Source organism: Ursus maritimus, unplaced genomic scaffold (genome assembly GCF_017311325.1).
Source record: "Ursus maritimus isolate PB19 unplaced genomic scaffold, ASM1731132v1 scaffold_2, whole genome shotgun sequence".
Classification (NCBI taxonomy): domain Eukaryota; kingdom Metazoa; phylum Chordata; class Mammalia; order Carnivora; family Ursidae; genus Ursus; species Ursus maritimus.
The window spans coordinates 16203973-16219376 of NW_024424452.1; the positions used below are offsets into that span (position 1 = coordinate 16203973).

At 41.6% G+C, this 15404-nt stretch overlaps 1 long non-coding RNA gene across 1 annotated transcript; it reads right to left on the bottom strand.

Moving 5' to 3' along the window:
* Positions 1-19: 19 nt before the first annotated feature.
* On the bottom strand, positions 20-14654 carry LOC121103758. Its single transcript, XR_005835988.1, has 2 exons — positions 13922-14654; positions 20-151 (listed from the first exon to the last, which is right to left on the bottom strand). It is a non-coding gene; the product is annotated as an uncharacterized LOC121103758 (long non-coding RNA).
* Positions 14655-15404: the final 750 nt, after the last annotated feature.

Sequence of the window (15404 nt, forward strand, 5' to 3'; positions counted from 1 at the left end):
CAAACAATACCAAAATCTCAGTGCCTAATATAATAGCAGTTTATTTCTAATTTGTCCAAAATTCACTACAGGAAAGAGAAACTCTCCCAAGAAGTTATCTTCCAGGTGTTATTGCAAAAATTCAGACAGGAAGTAGAATTGTCTCCTGTACCTGGAAACAGAAGAAAAAATTAATGATCAGTAGTGATGGCTATCATAGAATCCTAACTACGAAATCTTCAAAACTTGAACTAATTTGAGTGAACCAGTGTTCTTAACACCAAACAAGCCTAAATAGAAAATAAAGCATATTGCTGGGCGATTCAAAAGTAAACATAACCACCATTTGCCTAGTACTTTACAAGTCACTTTCACAGACATAAGCTCTTCTGATACTCATGCTCAAACTACGAGTTAGATGCTTTTAACAATTATAATTGGCATTTCTCTTGGGCAGATGCTTTTACGTTTAATATGGATGATTATTACTAGCCTTTCCTGTGACTTAAGAAATCTCCAAAGTTAAAAAAAAAAAAAACTTTTTCACTGATATAGTCTCAAATATTCGTTTTACTTGTGTTATTTAATTTCTAAAAATAATAATAATAATAATCTCTGACTTTGTGCAAAACTGTTTTAATTATTTTTTATTTTATGTGTATGTGGTGTGCCATAGGGAGTCCAAGTTCATTTTTGTTCATGTGAACAAATAATTTCTCAGTTCCATTTATTGAAAAGATTTTAAAATAAGCTTTTAGAAGGAAATTTTGCTTCTCTGTATTTGTCTGGGGTTTTTTCTTTATTTTTTTTTTTTAACCATTCATCTATTCTCTATCCAAGTCAATATAAAGTGAGATTCCAGTACCCACATCACACCGCCCGGGCAATTTTCTCTTTGAGTCTGAGTAAATCTGGCACAGCTAGGAAACCACTGCAAAGAATTGTTCTGATCATTTTGTTGACTCTCCAAGAGCAAAACTTATGGACAGCAGTAATATCCAATCATAACGCTTTCCTGCACAAGGCATGTTCAAGGGGCAAAAAGTCATCATTTGCAGAAAGTATGAAAATCCAAGACTGGTAACAGTACCTTGTTAGAACTAACCTTATTCAGCAAGATGAACATATAAAAATCTAATCTATTCTCTATTCAGCTAAGGTTGACTAATCTTCTAATAAGAAAATATAATAAGAAAATACCACCCATAACATCAAAAAGCTGTAAAACGTGTAAGCATAAATCTAACATGAAATATGTAAAAACTATATTTTTTTAACTGTTTTGCTTTCCTCAAGGACATCAAAGAATAGAGAGACAAGCCATATTCGTGGATGACAAGGCTTAACACTATAAATACGTCAGTTCTCCAGCAGAATACTCGGTAATTCAGTATACTCTCACCCAACAGAATTATTATTGAATTTGACAAGCTGATTCTAAAATTCACATAGAAGTGGGGCGCCTGGGTGGCTCAGTCGCTTAAGCATCTGCCTTCAGCTCAGGTCATGATCCCAGGGTCCTGGGAGGGAGCCCCACATCAGAATCCTTGCTCAGCAGGGAGTCTGCTTCTCCCTCTCCCTCTTGCTGCCCCACCTGCTTTTACTCTCTCTCTCTGTGTCAAATAAATAAATAAATATTTTTAAAAATACATAAATAAGTTTTTAAAAATAAAATAAAATAAAAAATAAAATTCACCTGGAAGAGAAAACACATAGAAATAACTTAGAAAACTACGAAACATATCTTATTGCATCATACCATTCCACAGCCAGAGGTGCCATATCAAAGCAAAACCCCGAAGCCGTTGTAAGTTAAAGTATGGTATTGGTTCTGGAATAAATGCATAAGGCCAATGAAAACAATACTGAATGTATACCCAGAAATCCGGTATTCCCATCAGAAATAATTTATTTCTCTTAATGAAAAAGCAAATACTTTCTTTGATCCCACTTCCCCCACCAGCGAGGGCTCCATTTTTTGCTTCCTTTTTGCGAAACAGTTTCTAAAACAGTCATCTGCATTTGCTGTGCTCAATTCTGCTCCTCCCACTCTCTTTAAACCCATTCCAGTCAAGCATTTGCCCCACCCCAGCCCCCACTCCACCAAAACTGTTTTCGTCAAGGTCACCAAGGATACACGGTGAACTCCAATAGTTGTTTCTCAATCCCCATCTTAAGTGATTCAGCAGCAGCTTTTGACGTTTGAGCACTCCTTCCCGGAACTAATTTGCACATTGGCCTTGGGGGCTCCCCACTCTCCTTGTTCTCCTTCATCCCAGTCCCTCCTCCCTGTTTCTTTTGTCAGTCCCTTCTTTTCTCCCAAGCTCCTAAGGAGGGTCCCAGAGCTCAGTTTCTTAGGTGGCCTCAAGGCTATAAATCTCATCTGTGTGCTGACCATGCCAAAGTTTGTATCTCCATCCCAGACACCTTTCTTGAGCTCCAAACTCAGATATTCAACTTCCTGCTCGATGTCTAATAAGCACCTCAAACCAAGTATGTTTGGCTCTCAATCTTGCTTCCCACAACTTGCCCCATCTCAGCCTCAGGCAGACAACAAGGCTAGGTAAGACCAAGGCATGACTGATTGGACCAATAAAGACACAATAAGCCCCTTTTAGGTTCAGTTTATTACCTACCCAGATGGCAAAACTAAATTTCCACATGGTTCTTGTTCTGCAAATCAAAAAGGATGAATTGAAAAAGGGGAGGCAATATTCTAGACTAATAGATGAGACAGTTTTAGTCTGTAGCTCTTGGGGTTGGAGTGGGGGAGCAAGAAAGTTTTATACCTCTTCAGAACCTGGGACACCACAGAAATTGGTTCATGATGGCCTCCTAAGGAAGAAGAGAGGCAAGCAGAAAATGGCCCCAGTGCAGCTCCTCACGGGCCTCCCATACTCTCTGTTCTGGGAAGATCACAGGCATTTTGCCAAAACTCAGACAAGCAGTTGTTTAAGCCTTTGCCTGTGTGGTCTATGTGGCAGTGCCAGGTGGCCGGGCCACCGTAGTGGGGATATTCTCACACATTCAGTCAATAGCAACAGTGCCCTGTGTGATCTGTCGACATGGAGCATATTGTCCCATTCTCCCACCCTTACCTCTCTGAGCTCTTCTCCTTCTCTTTGACCCCTCGCTCCTTCCACTCCGGCCATGCTGGCCTCCTTACTGGTCCTCAGACATATCAAGAACACTTCCAGCACATGGGCTGTTCCCTCTAACTAGACTATTCTTCCCCCAGATATCTTCAAGACTCATTCTCTCATCTCCTTCAAATATGTGGGGTATCCCATGAGTCTATATTCAACTTCACAAATCCTCTTTACCATGTTTCTTCTCCCTAATTTTCTGCCTTTGCCCTCAAGAGAATGAGCAAGGTAGCAGGGTCTCCTTAATCTCTCGTGCCCCACATGGCACCCAGGACTGTGGCTCCTGTCTTCCTAACACAATCTCCCAGACCTATCTCTCCAAATCTTCCCCCCACTCCCCACCTACACAGACAAGTCACTTCTGTCTAGACTTCTCCAATTTGCTTGATCCACCACATTCAAAGGAACTGGCCACACAGGAGCTACCCTTCTGAGAAGGTTCTGGGAAGTACAAATAACACAATATTGTTTGTCCATTATGCTTATTGCTGAGAAAAGTTCCACCCGAATGTCATTCTTAGCAATCTGGTTAAGCCTTTGGGTCTGAAGCCAGACGAAGGGGGTTAAAATCTTATCTCTATTAAGTGTTTGATCTTAATTAAGTTAGCTATTCTCTGGACCTCCTCGTCCTCATCTGGAAAATGATGGTGGTAATAGTACTTAACCTCTTGGAGTTGTGATGATTAAATGAGATTAGCAGATGTCAAAGTGCATGTTTTGAATATTCAGTCAACATTAGCTATAATTATTCTATGCACTGTGTCTTGGGTTGACCAATGATATGGCTAGCACATCCCCGTTGATACATAAAGGGTATATTGGCCTCAAAGCTGCCTGTTGCTCTCTCAGAAGCATTCTAGATGGTTCCACATACTCCCTCAGTTGTCCAAGCAGGGATCCAAACTTCAGGCAGGAGGAAGAAACAGTTGTACCATATGCTTTGTGGGAGTCTTAGGTATTCCCCCCCCCCCCCACTGAAGATCACACTAAGAACATGGTTGGCAGAGGTCACTTGCAGGGCAAAGACCTCATGCACTGCGACCACCCCTGAAATACTTCTTCCTCTTTCTCATCCTTGAAAGAAGAAGTGGCTCAGGACCTGACCTGAGCAGGACTGAGGAGAAAATTACTAATTTCTGGAATAGGACAGAAAGGAAGTTGTACGTCCTTTACCTGAGAACAGAAGGAAAAGAACCACAAACTCTTTTATCTGATATTTTTGCTTCTAGAAGAAAGGGGTAGACACAAATGTCAAAGGGCAACAACTTCTCCCTAACTCCACAAGAAAGATCATTTCCAGGGAGTAGGTCAGATATGTCCTAAGATACATGACTCTGTTCAGTCCCTGACAGTTGAGCCAAGCCTACAAAACCACCATATTTGTTTTGTTTTTTGTTTTGTTTTGTTTTGTTTTCTCTTGGTTGTATTAACATACAAACAGTATTTTGACCATATTAAAGAAAACAAGAAAAAGCAACATGCAGTCCCACTTCCATCATATATCAGGTTTACTTTTTTTTTTAAGATTTTATTTATTTATTTGACAGAGAGAGAGACAGCCAGTGAGAGAGGGAACACAAGCAGGGGGAGTTGGAGAGGAAGAAGCAGGCTCCCAGCGGAGGAGCCTGATGTGGGGCTCGATCCCAGCACGCCGGGATCACGCCCTGTGCCGAAGGCAGACACTTAACGACTGAGCCACCCAGGCGCCCCATAGATCAGCTTTTCTGCACTCACTCCCAGCACAGATATAATTTACAAATTTGCCATGATAGGGTAGGTTTAATTCTGTACCATGGTTTTGTGATATAACATTTTAGCACAAATATTTCATATTTATACCCATTTTAATGGGTATAAATTCCACCTCCTGGGGCAGATACTTTAGCAGGTTAACTCCAGCTCCCTCTCCCATGCCTCTCTCCAAGAGACAGACTAGAAAAGCTGTCTACAGGATTCCCCAGCCCGCCTCCAGTGGCCATGTGATCCCATTCTGACCAATGAGATGGAAGGGAAACCTTGATGGACAAAGAGGCTGACCTTTCCCCTCCCTGAACTTTCTTCCTGAAAAGCGGACGTGATGACGGGAGCAAACTACGTTGTGAAGGAATAGAGGTCACAGGAAGGGAATGAAGTCTATTCACAGAGAGGAGCCGCGATACCATGAGGGGAGCCGCACAGCCCCTGAGAGAGACCTGGAGAGTGAGTCCTGGAGCAGCCTGGATTCTGTGGGTGCTTTCCGGTTTTAGTCCAGCCTCCACACATCCTCATACCTGATCCCCATGTCTCCACACCAAGCCCCTATTTTCTTGGGGAAATTCAGGCAGGTGTCTATTCTTTATAAACAGGCAAGCCTCCAGGTATTACAGCTGTTCTTACAATGTATAGTCATGTTGGTGGCCCCAAAGGATAGAGGCAATTCGGGGTTTTGTTCTTTCTGTGCCACAAGAGGAGAGGAGGCTGTGCATACGCCGGAAGCCCAGGACTGCTGTCCGAACTACTTGTTTCCTGCGCAGCATTGCAGTTCGAAGCCGACTGCAGATGATTTCAAATTTTTTATTCTGTTATCAAAGTACACCCCCAACTTCTGGCTAAATAAGGCCAAGGATCAAGAGGGAAAAGGGCTAGCATTAGATTCATTTTTTTTTTTTTAAGATTTTATTTATTTGACAGAGAGAGAGACAGCCAGCAAGAGAGGGAACACAAGCAGAGGGAGTGGGAGAGGAAGAAGCAGGCTCATAGCGGAGGAGCCTGATGCGGGGCTAGATCCCATCACGCCGGGATCACGCCCTGAGCCGAAGGCAGACGCTTAACAGCTGAGCCACCCATGCGCCCCTAGATTCATCTTTATACCCTATTTGAAGCAGCATCAGTCAGTAGAAAGCCAGCTGAGCACAGCACTGCTCTGTGGAGAGTCGCACATAAATATACCTGGTCTGACTTGGCCATTGGAAGCCACCCGGCGTCATGGTTAAGAACATGTCAGTTAATCTGGGTTCAGTCCCTAGCTCTGCTTTCTACTAGCTGTGTGACTTTGGGCAAGTTAACTTACCTCTCTGAGCTTCGTTTTCCTCATAACTGTTAAACCTTAAAAATAAAACAGTTATTTTACAAGCAAAAATAGATTTATTCGAGAATAGCACAGAAAGGCAATTTGGGATACGGAAGCTATGACAAAACCACGGGCAAGTACAACAAACAAAGAAGAGGAATGTTCTTTTATAGAAAAGGAGGAAGCTGGGAGGAATTGTTTTGAACAACAGTTCATTGGAGAGAAGCAGAGTTCCTGGCGATGACAGTTTCCCGTTGGCTGAATTGCAGGGGTGGTCAAGTTCTTATAGGAGATGCAGTATACATCTTTCCTTGTTGGAGCCTATAATTTATAATTCTTTCCTGTTGAGGATTCTTCTGTTGGAGTCTGTAATTAGCAAGTCTTCCCGTAACTGAGGTTGAGTGGTACAGTTTCCTCTTCTAGCCTCCCACTCTGGCCTCCTGGCTTTGCTTTAGTGAGGTTCCCTTTTATTAATTTTCACATAATTGGAAACCATATTACTTACGCATGGTGAACATTTGTTGTGTCAGGCTACTCAATACCCATTCTTCCCTTGTTTTGCTAATAGCAGCCCATTTCCTTTTGACCAACGACCCCTCTATCATTGTATACATTTCTTGGTGAGACAATAAATCAAGTAAGTTAAGGTGCCTTACCCCCACCTTAACTAAATGAGTAGCCTCTTGACCAAAGTAAGACCAAATGGACTCTCTACTTTTTTTTAAGATTTATTTATTTATTTGAGAAACGGAGAGCGAGCACATGTGAGTGGGGGGAGGGACAGAGGGAGAGAAAGAATCCCAAGCAGACTCCCCGCTGAGCACAGAGCCCAATGCAGGGCTGGATCTCATGACCTGAGCCAAAATCATGAGTCAGACGCTTAACCAAGTAAGCCACCCAGGCACCCCTGGACTCTCTCCTTTTAATTTGAGTTTTGAGCACAGTGATGCAAGGCAGAAACTTAATATTTGGTTTCTTTCTCTCCTGTCAGGACTGCCAAAGCCATGGTTTCTGTCCTCTCTGAGTCTGCTTGCCTTCCATCCTATAAGCCACCATATTTCCTTCCAGTAAATTTCATTTGTCACTTCTTAGCCAAAATCTGTTTCTGTTGGTTCTGCCCAATAAACCCTACCTGATCCCCTACTTAACAACAACAACAACAAAAACAAAAAACAAAAAGATTGTAAAGATTAAATAATGTGGGGCGCCTGGGTGGCTCAGTCAGTTAAGTGTCTGCCTTCAGCTCAGGTCATGATCCCAGGGTCCTGGGATCGAGCTCCATTGGGCTTCCTGCTCCGCAGGGAGTCTGTTTCACCCTCGTCCCCTCGTCCTCTGCCCCCCCCCCACTCATGAGTGCCTCCGCTCTTTCTCTCTCTATCTTTCGATCAAATAAACAAACAAACAATCAAGATTAAATAATGTATGTGAAAAGCTTAGCACCGTGCATGGCATGTAAGATGTACCCAACAAATGATACTTTGTATTAGTTGAGGCTGAGGTTTCATTGCCATAATAAGACACGAAAATCACAAAGCCTTAAACCAGCCTGCCTTATCGGCCGTCCAGGGAGGTTCGAGAAGCTCCACGGTATTGGAAAGCCAAGCGCCTTCCAGCAGGTGGTGTTATCACGAGGTATGTCTTCATCCGCTTCATCAAAGACAGCCTACCATCATGTCCACCTTCTCACGGGCAGGAAAAATAGAGGATATGCCTCTTTCCTTCAAGGGTGTGACCCATAAGCTACACCTATTTCCCTTCCCATCTCATTGGCTGGCATAGTCACACATAGCTACAAGGGAGGTTGAAGTTTAAATTCTGGAAAAATTTGGAGTTTTAATTTCTAAAGAAGCAAATTGATACCAGGAGACAACTCGGTGTCTCTGCCACATTGTCATTACCATCACACTAACTATCCTCTGGTTACAACATCTGGTACCGTTTGACAAATAACCACGTTGCTTGACCTTATCTTGTATCATGACAGTCACATTCAGCTTCAGGGTCTCCCTATTCAGGGTTTTACAGACCTGTTTGGGGGTTTGGGGAAGGGCTGCATGTATAAGATCCTTCCTCCAGAAAAGTTTTGTGCAGCTTAAATAAGACCAAGAAATAGGGAGATGGGGACTTCATGGTTCCAAATGAAGAAACACATGTTAGAGAATGGGCTAAGCCTGGAGAGGTCAAGTGAGTTGGGCATTTCCTCCTCCAAGGGACTCCTCAGCAGGGAAGGGGACCATAGTAAAGCTAAATATCACCCCCAAGAACACCTTGAACTCAAATCCTGAAGGTCATAAGTAAGAGAGATGGACTCAGTCTGCACCAGAATGCTTCTGACTACCAACAGCTAGCCAGGCACATGTGAGGAACCCTCTGCTATCTCTCCAATTCTTTCTTCCCAGTGTCTCACCCTGGAAGAGCTAGCTTTCAATTAGACAAGGAAAGAGAAGAAAGAGGATTGAAAGAGCAGATCACACCCCTGTCACCTCAAAGTACCTAGAGCCGAAATAGACCCAAAAGTCAGTCCAACACAAATGAAACAAGGGGATGTATGTAAATATACATGAATTTTCAAATAACCCAAAGAAAAAGCAGAGAATGTGGAGGGCTTATTTAAATATATTGGACAGCTTGCTGCCAAATTTGGATAAGAAGAAACAGCTCAACCCTCTAGGTGCCTTCTTTAAAATCTTTCAGTATTTCCCTACCATCAACAGTTAAAAGCCAAACTCTTTAATCCCTGATAATTTAGTCCATAAATAACTTTCAGCCTCATTGCTAGCCATTTATAGTCCAAGCACACTACATCTGTTACACTTGGCATGCCCTATGTAATAGCCAGCATTCAAGATGGCCCCTTTGATCTTCCTCTCTTAATATTCATTCACAACCCTTCCACATTGAATCATGGCTGGCCTGTGTGATCGATAGAATACAACAGAAGTGAAAGTGTGTGACTTCCAAGGCATTTTGGCTGCTGCTTTGCTCCCATGGATTACTCTTTCTGGAGTCTCAAGGAAGCCACCCACCATGCTGTTAAGGACATTTAAGCTACCCTGTGAAGAGGCCTTGATGGAGAAGAACTGAGGCCTCCCAACAGCCAATATGAACTCACCCTCTGTGTCAGTAAGCTACTTTTGAAATAAATCCCTCAACACCTGTCAAGCCTTCAAATGACTGCGGCCCTAGCTGACATCTGACCACAAGCTCTTTAGCTCACATTGAAAACTCTTTTTTCCTGGGTCATAAAAATGCCAATGAAGCCTAGGTAAGATGTAGTGGATGGTTCCATAGTGTCTTTTGCTCTCAAAAGAATTAGTCTGAAGATAGAAACGTGTACAAACTATTGCAACAGAGAACTGAAGCAATAATGTGGCCAAAAGCCGAGTGCATGCAACATGGTGGTGGGGGAGGGAAGGAGGTTAAATTTTGACAGCATTTAGAAAGGAGGAACATCTGGTTTCAGACACTTCCTGCTCACACATAGAACAAGAAGTGTAAGTGGTTTTTTAAAGATATTTATTTATTTATTTATTTAGAGAGAGAGAGAGCAGGCAGGGGGAGGGGCAAAGGCAGATGCAGAGAGTCAATATCAAGCAGAGTCCACGCTAAACGTGGAGCTCGACACGGGGCTTGATCTCTTGACCCTGAGATCACAACCTAAGCTGAAATCAAGAGTCAGATTAACCGGTTAACTGACCGAGCCACCCAGGTGCCCCAGAAGATCCACCAGTAGGGTTGCTGGAGGGGAGAAGGGTAGGGAGATGGGGTAATTGGGTGATGGGCTTTGAGGGCACTTGACGTAATGAGCACTGGGTGTTATATGCGACTGATGAATCACTAAATTCTATCCCCTAAAACTGACAATACACTATATGTTAACTAAACTGAATTTAAAATTTTTTAAATTATAAATAAATAAATAATCCACCAGAGATGCTAGAAAAGCCATAGCTTGGAGTCTTTTTCCAGAATCTTGATAATGAAAGTTATTTTAAGAGTAGAGAACAGGAAAGTCTTAGAGGTAAGGCACTGAGTCTAGAAACGAACTGAAATTTGAGAAGAGGTTGGAATGATGTCCAATTAGAACCTGGAAGGTGGATCCTGCAAAGATTTAGAAAGTAGAGAAGGGAAGACAAGTTCAGATTTAGTTGTAGATATGGGAATGAGCTGATTAATCTGAACAACACAACTGGAAAGGCAGCATTAGTAGACATATGTGAAGATTAACTTTGAGAAATAAAATAGAGTTTCTTTAAGCACTGAAGCACATTTTACAAGAACCATTCCATTTTTATGCCACAAAAGACCAAAAATGATTCAGGCCACACTCTATGATCATGGTACATTAAAGTAAAAAATAGAAAGTACCAAAAATAGAACTAAAAATGCCAAATTCTGAAAATTGAACATTTTAAGAAAACAGACCAAATAGTGAACACTTAGCATTATAATATATTTTATAATATATTTTAAAATAATAATAATAGGGGCACCTGGGTGGCACAGTCGGTTAAGCAACTGCTTCTTGATTTCAGCTCAGGTTGTGATCAAGCATCAAGGAAAGAGCCTCACATCCAGCTCCACTCTCAGCACAGAGTCTACTTAAGATTCGCTCTTCCTGGAACCCTCTTACACTATTGGTGGGAATGCAAACTGGTGCAACCATTCTGGAAAACAATGTGGAGTTTCCTCGAAAAGTTAAAAATAGAGCTACCCTACGATCCAGCAAGTGCAGTACTAGGTATTTATCCAAAGGATACAAACATCATGATTCGAAGGGGCAGATGCACCCCAATGTTTATAGCAGCAATGTCCACAATAGCAAAGTATGGAAAGAGCCCAGATGTCCAATGACAGATGAATGGATAAAGAAGATGTGATATATATACACACAATAGAATATTACTCAGCCACCAAAAAGAATGAAATCTTACCATTTGCAATGACGTGGATGGAACTAGAAGGTATTATGCTAAGTGAAATGAGTCAGTAAGAGAAAGACAATTACCATACGATTTCACTCATATGTGCAACATAAGGAATAGCCTGGATGACATTAGGGGAAGGAAGGGAAACTGAAGGAGGGAATCAGAGGGGGAGATGAACCATGAGAGACTATGGACTCTGGGAAACAATCTGAGGGTTTCAGAGGGGAAGGGGTGGAGGGACGGGTTAGCCTGGTGATGGGTGTTAAGGAGGGCACGTGTTATAAAGAGCCCTGGGTGTTATACGCAAACAATGAATCATGGAACACTGCACCAAAAACCGATGATGTACTGTATGGTGACTAACATAACATAATAATAATTTTTAAAAGAAATAAAAAAATTAAAATATTATAATAACAAAAAACTAATTACAACTGACATTGACTGAACATTTACTCCGTGCCAGTTCTAAGTGTGTTAACTCTTCTAATCTTCTTAGAAATCCTATGAAGAAGATATTATCACCCCCATTTTCAGATGCAGAAACTGAGGCACATAAAAGTTATATAATTATACACCAAGTTTTTACAATAGAGCTTATATCTGTTGGTACGCTGTGGGTTACAAATAATAGAGATCCTAATTCAAACAATAGCCAGTATGTTGTATCACAGAACAAGATCGGAGGTGGATTCCGGAGCTGGGCATTCAGCAGCTCAGTGGCATTATTAAAAACCCAGGGATTTCAAGGTCCCTGGCTGGTACAGTCGATAGAACATGACTCTTTTTTTTTTTTTAAGACTTTATTTATTTATTTATTTGACAGAGAGAGCGAGAGAGCACAAGCAGGGGAACAGCAGAGGGAGAGGGAGAAACAGGCTCCCCTCCAAGCAGGGAGCCCAATGCGGGGCTCAATCCCAGGACCCTGGGATCATGACCTGAGCCAAAGGCAGACGCTTAACCAACTGAGCCACCCAGGTGCCCCGATAGACTCTTGATCTTAGGATCATGAGTTCAAGCTCCATGTTGGGTGAAGAGATTACCCAAATAATAATAATAATAATAATAATAATAATAATAATAAAATTTAAAATCTTTCTCAACCTTATAAAAAATTTTAAAATAAAATAAAATTTAAAAAGAAGAACCCAGTGATTTCATGTCATTTTTTAAAATTCCATGATTATGTTAAACCGAATTATTCTCAAGTTCCTCTTTACAAGGGTTCTCCTTGCTTTCTCTTTTCCATATGAAAACGAGGCTTATTTGCCTAAAATGTTTAGCTTTCATAATATCTAGTACTGCAGTTTTTTTAACCTCTTGCTAGACCCTTACAACTGAATTCACAAATTCCTCATGCATTTATTTGTTCATTAAAATTCAGTAGTATGTATTAAGCAACTATTATGTGCCAGGCTTGGTAAACAAAGCACAAAAAGTCCCTGCCCTGCTGGACCTTTCTAGAGTTGACCCTTGAACAATACACAGGTTAGGGGCACTGACTGCCATGCACTCAAAAATCTACATATAAGTTTTCACTTCCCAGAAACTTAAATACTAAATTATATATATATTTATGTATATAAATGTGTGTATATATATACATAAATATATATTATATATTTATTGTATATTTATATATAAATATATAGATATAAATACCAAGCCTTACTGACAACATAAACAGTCAACACATTTTTGTATGTTCTATGTAGTACATACTATATTCTTACAATATAGTAATTCAGAGAAAAGAATATGTTACTAAGAAAATCATAAGGAAGTGGAAATACATTTACAGAGCTATATGTACATTTATTGAAAAAAATCCGGGTATAAGTGGACCAGTGCAGTTCAAACCGGTTGTTCAAGGGCCAGCTGTATTTGGGGAGTGTAGCAGATGCTGTCAGCACCCTGCCCTCAAATCCCTCCCTAACACCCTCAGAACCGGCCAAACAACTTCCAGAGGGCTGCTAGGCCTGCAGCCCGTTAAGCCAGAAAGGCAAAAAATTAATGCCCATCTCACCCCCAAAGCAGCTCTCAACCAATAACTTTCAGAAGTTGGAGTATAGATACCCTTGCTCCCTCGCACATTAGGTGGGATAATTCTAAGATATATTTTTCATTGTTTCCCAGCACTTCCCCTCTGGATTAAGATCTGGTCACCCGCTGACTTAATAATGCACCCTTTGTACAAAGTTTCAGTTGTGCAGGATGAATAAATTCTGGAGATTTAATGGGCAGCATAGTGGCTATAGTTAATAATACTATATTGTATATTTGAAACCTGCTAAGAGAGTAAATCTTAAATGTTCTCAGCACAAAAAGGAAAAAAGAAGAAAAAAAAGGTGACTATGTGAGGGGCGCCTGGGTGGCTCAGTCTTTAAGCGTCTGCCTTCAGCTCGGGGTGTGATCCCGGGGTCCTGGGATCGAGCCCCGCATCGGGCTCCCTGCTCAGCGGGAAGCCTGCTTCTTCCTCTCCCACTCCCCTGCTTGTGTTCCCTCTCTCGCTGGCTGTCTCTCTCTCTGTCAAATAAATAAATAAAATCTTAAATAAAAAAAAAAAGAATACCATGCGGCTCTTGATCTCAGGGTCATGGGTTTGAGTCCTGATTTGGGTGTAGAGATTACTTAAATAAATAAACTTTAAAAAAAAAAAAAGGTAAGTATGTGAGATGATGGATATGTTAATTAGCTTGATTGTGGTAATCATTTCACAATGTATACATATATGAAAACATCCGTACACTATAAATACATACAATTTTTATTTACCAATTATACCTCAATAAAGCTGGAGAAAAATTTTTTAAATGTACCTTTTATTGGCTGCCTTGCCTCTCTGCCCCTCTGCCAGTGATCCCAACACCTCTCAAACCAACGCCTTGTACCCAAATCTTTGTGTCGGGGTCTACTTCTGGAAGAACACAGCCCAAGGCAGATACAGATGATAAGCGAGAGAGAGGAAACTGCTTCAAGGAAGTCCAGCACCCCGGGTGTGAAATGCAGCTGAGGGGTAAAGATGAAAAGTGCCCACCAGATTTAGCAACATAAACCTGACCTTGTAAAAGGTCATTGCAGAGGTGTGGGGCATGTGGAAACAAGATTGCTGTGGCTTGAAGAATAAGTTAAAAAAAAAAAAAAACTAGATGTGGTCTCTACACCAGGAAGAGGAAGAGGTGATAGCTTTGGGGGCTGTGGCCACGGAAGACAGAGATAGATAAGATACTGAGCTACCCTACTGTATAGAGCATCTAACGCATCTGGACATACTCAGGAGATTTAGACAACTGGCAAGGACGTTGACTACTGAATTAGTGGTAGCCACCAAGATAACTAAGAAAAAAAAAGACTACTACTAACTAGAGAGAAAACAAAAAGTCACACAAGAGGGAAAAACAAATCAGAATATATTACATTGCTTGGCCATGAATAGCATTTACATAATCATAAAGATGTAAAGCCAGAACATTGATTTATTTTTTTTTAATATTTTATTTATTTATTTGAGAGAGAGAGGGGGCATGCATGAGCCGGGGAGAGGGACAGAGGGAGAAGCAGGCTCCCCGCCGAGCAGGGAGCCCGATGTGAGGCTCAATCTTAGGACCCTGGGATCATGACCTGAACTGAAAGCAGACGCTTAACCGACTGAGCCATGCAGGTGACCCCAGAACAACAATTTAATCAAAAATAAAACTTTAACTGTACTTAGGACGGAAGAAGGGAGAAGTGGTAAAACAAGAGAAAGCCCACCTTCCATAGCAAGAAAGCCTAATAGATCACAGCTCAAAGTTGAGAAGTTGCATTATACGTGTGTTGCTTACAGTTATGAAAATAAATGCCAAAATTAGCAAAAGTGATAGCCTGGGGTAGGAGGAGAGGGGACCAAGGAATGTAGGTTTTTGTAACAAACCTTGTATAATCATCTGGCTCTTTTTTTTTAAGATTTTATTTATTTATGAGAGAGACAGAGAGCACGTGCACAAGTGGGGGGTGGGTAGGGGAGAGGGTGAGGGAGAAGGAGGCTCCCCACTGAGCAGGGAGCCTGACGCAATCCCAGGACCAATCCCAGGGCCGGAGACCATGACCTAAGCTGAAGGCAGACCCTTAACTCACTCAGCCACCTAGGCACACGTGAACCATTTGGCCCTTAAACCAAGGTTCTTCAGACATTTCTGAATGTCACCACAGTAAAAAAAAAAAAAAAAAAACTGAATTTTACTTTACAACACAGTCCATACATACGAGTATCAGGGGTTTGTGAACCGGTGGGATCTCTAATACACGGCTGGTTAGTGTGAA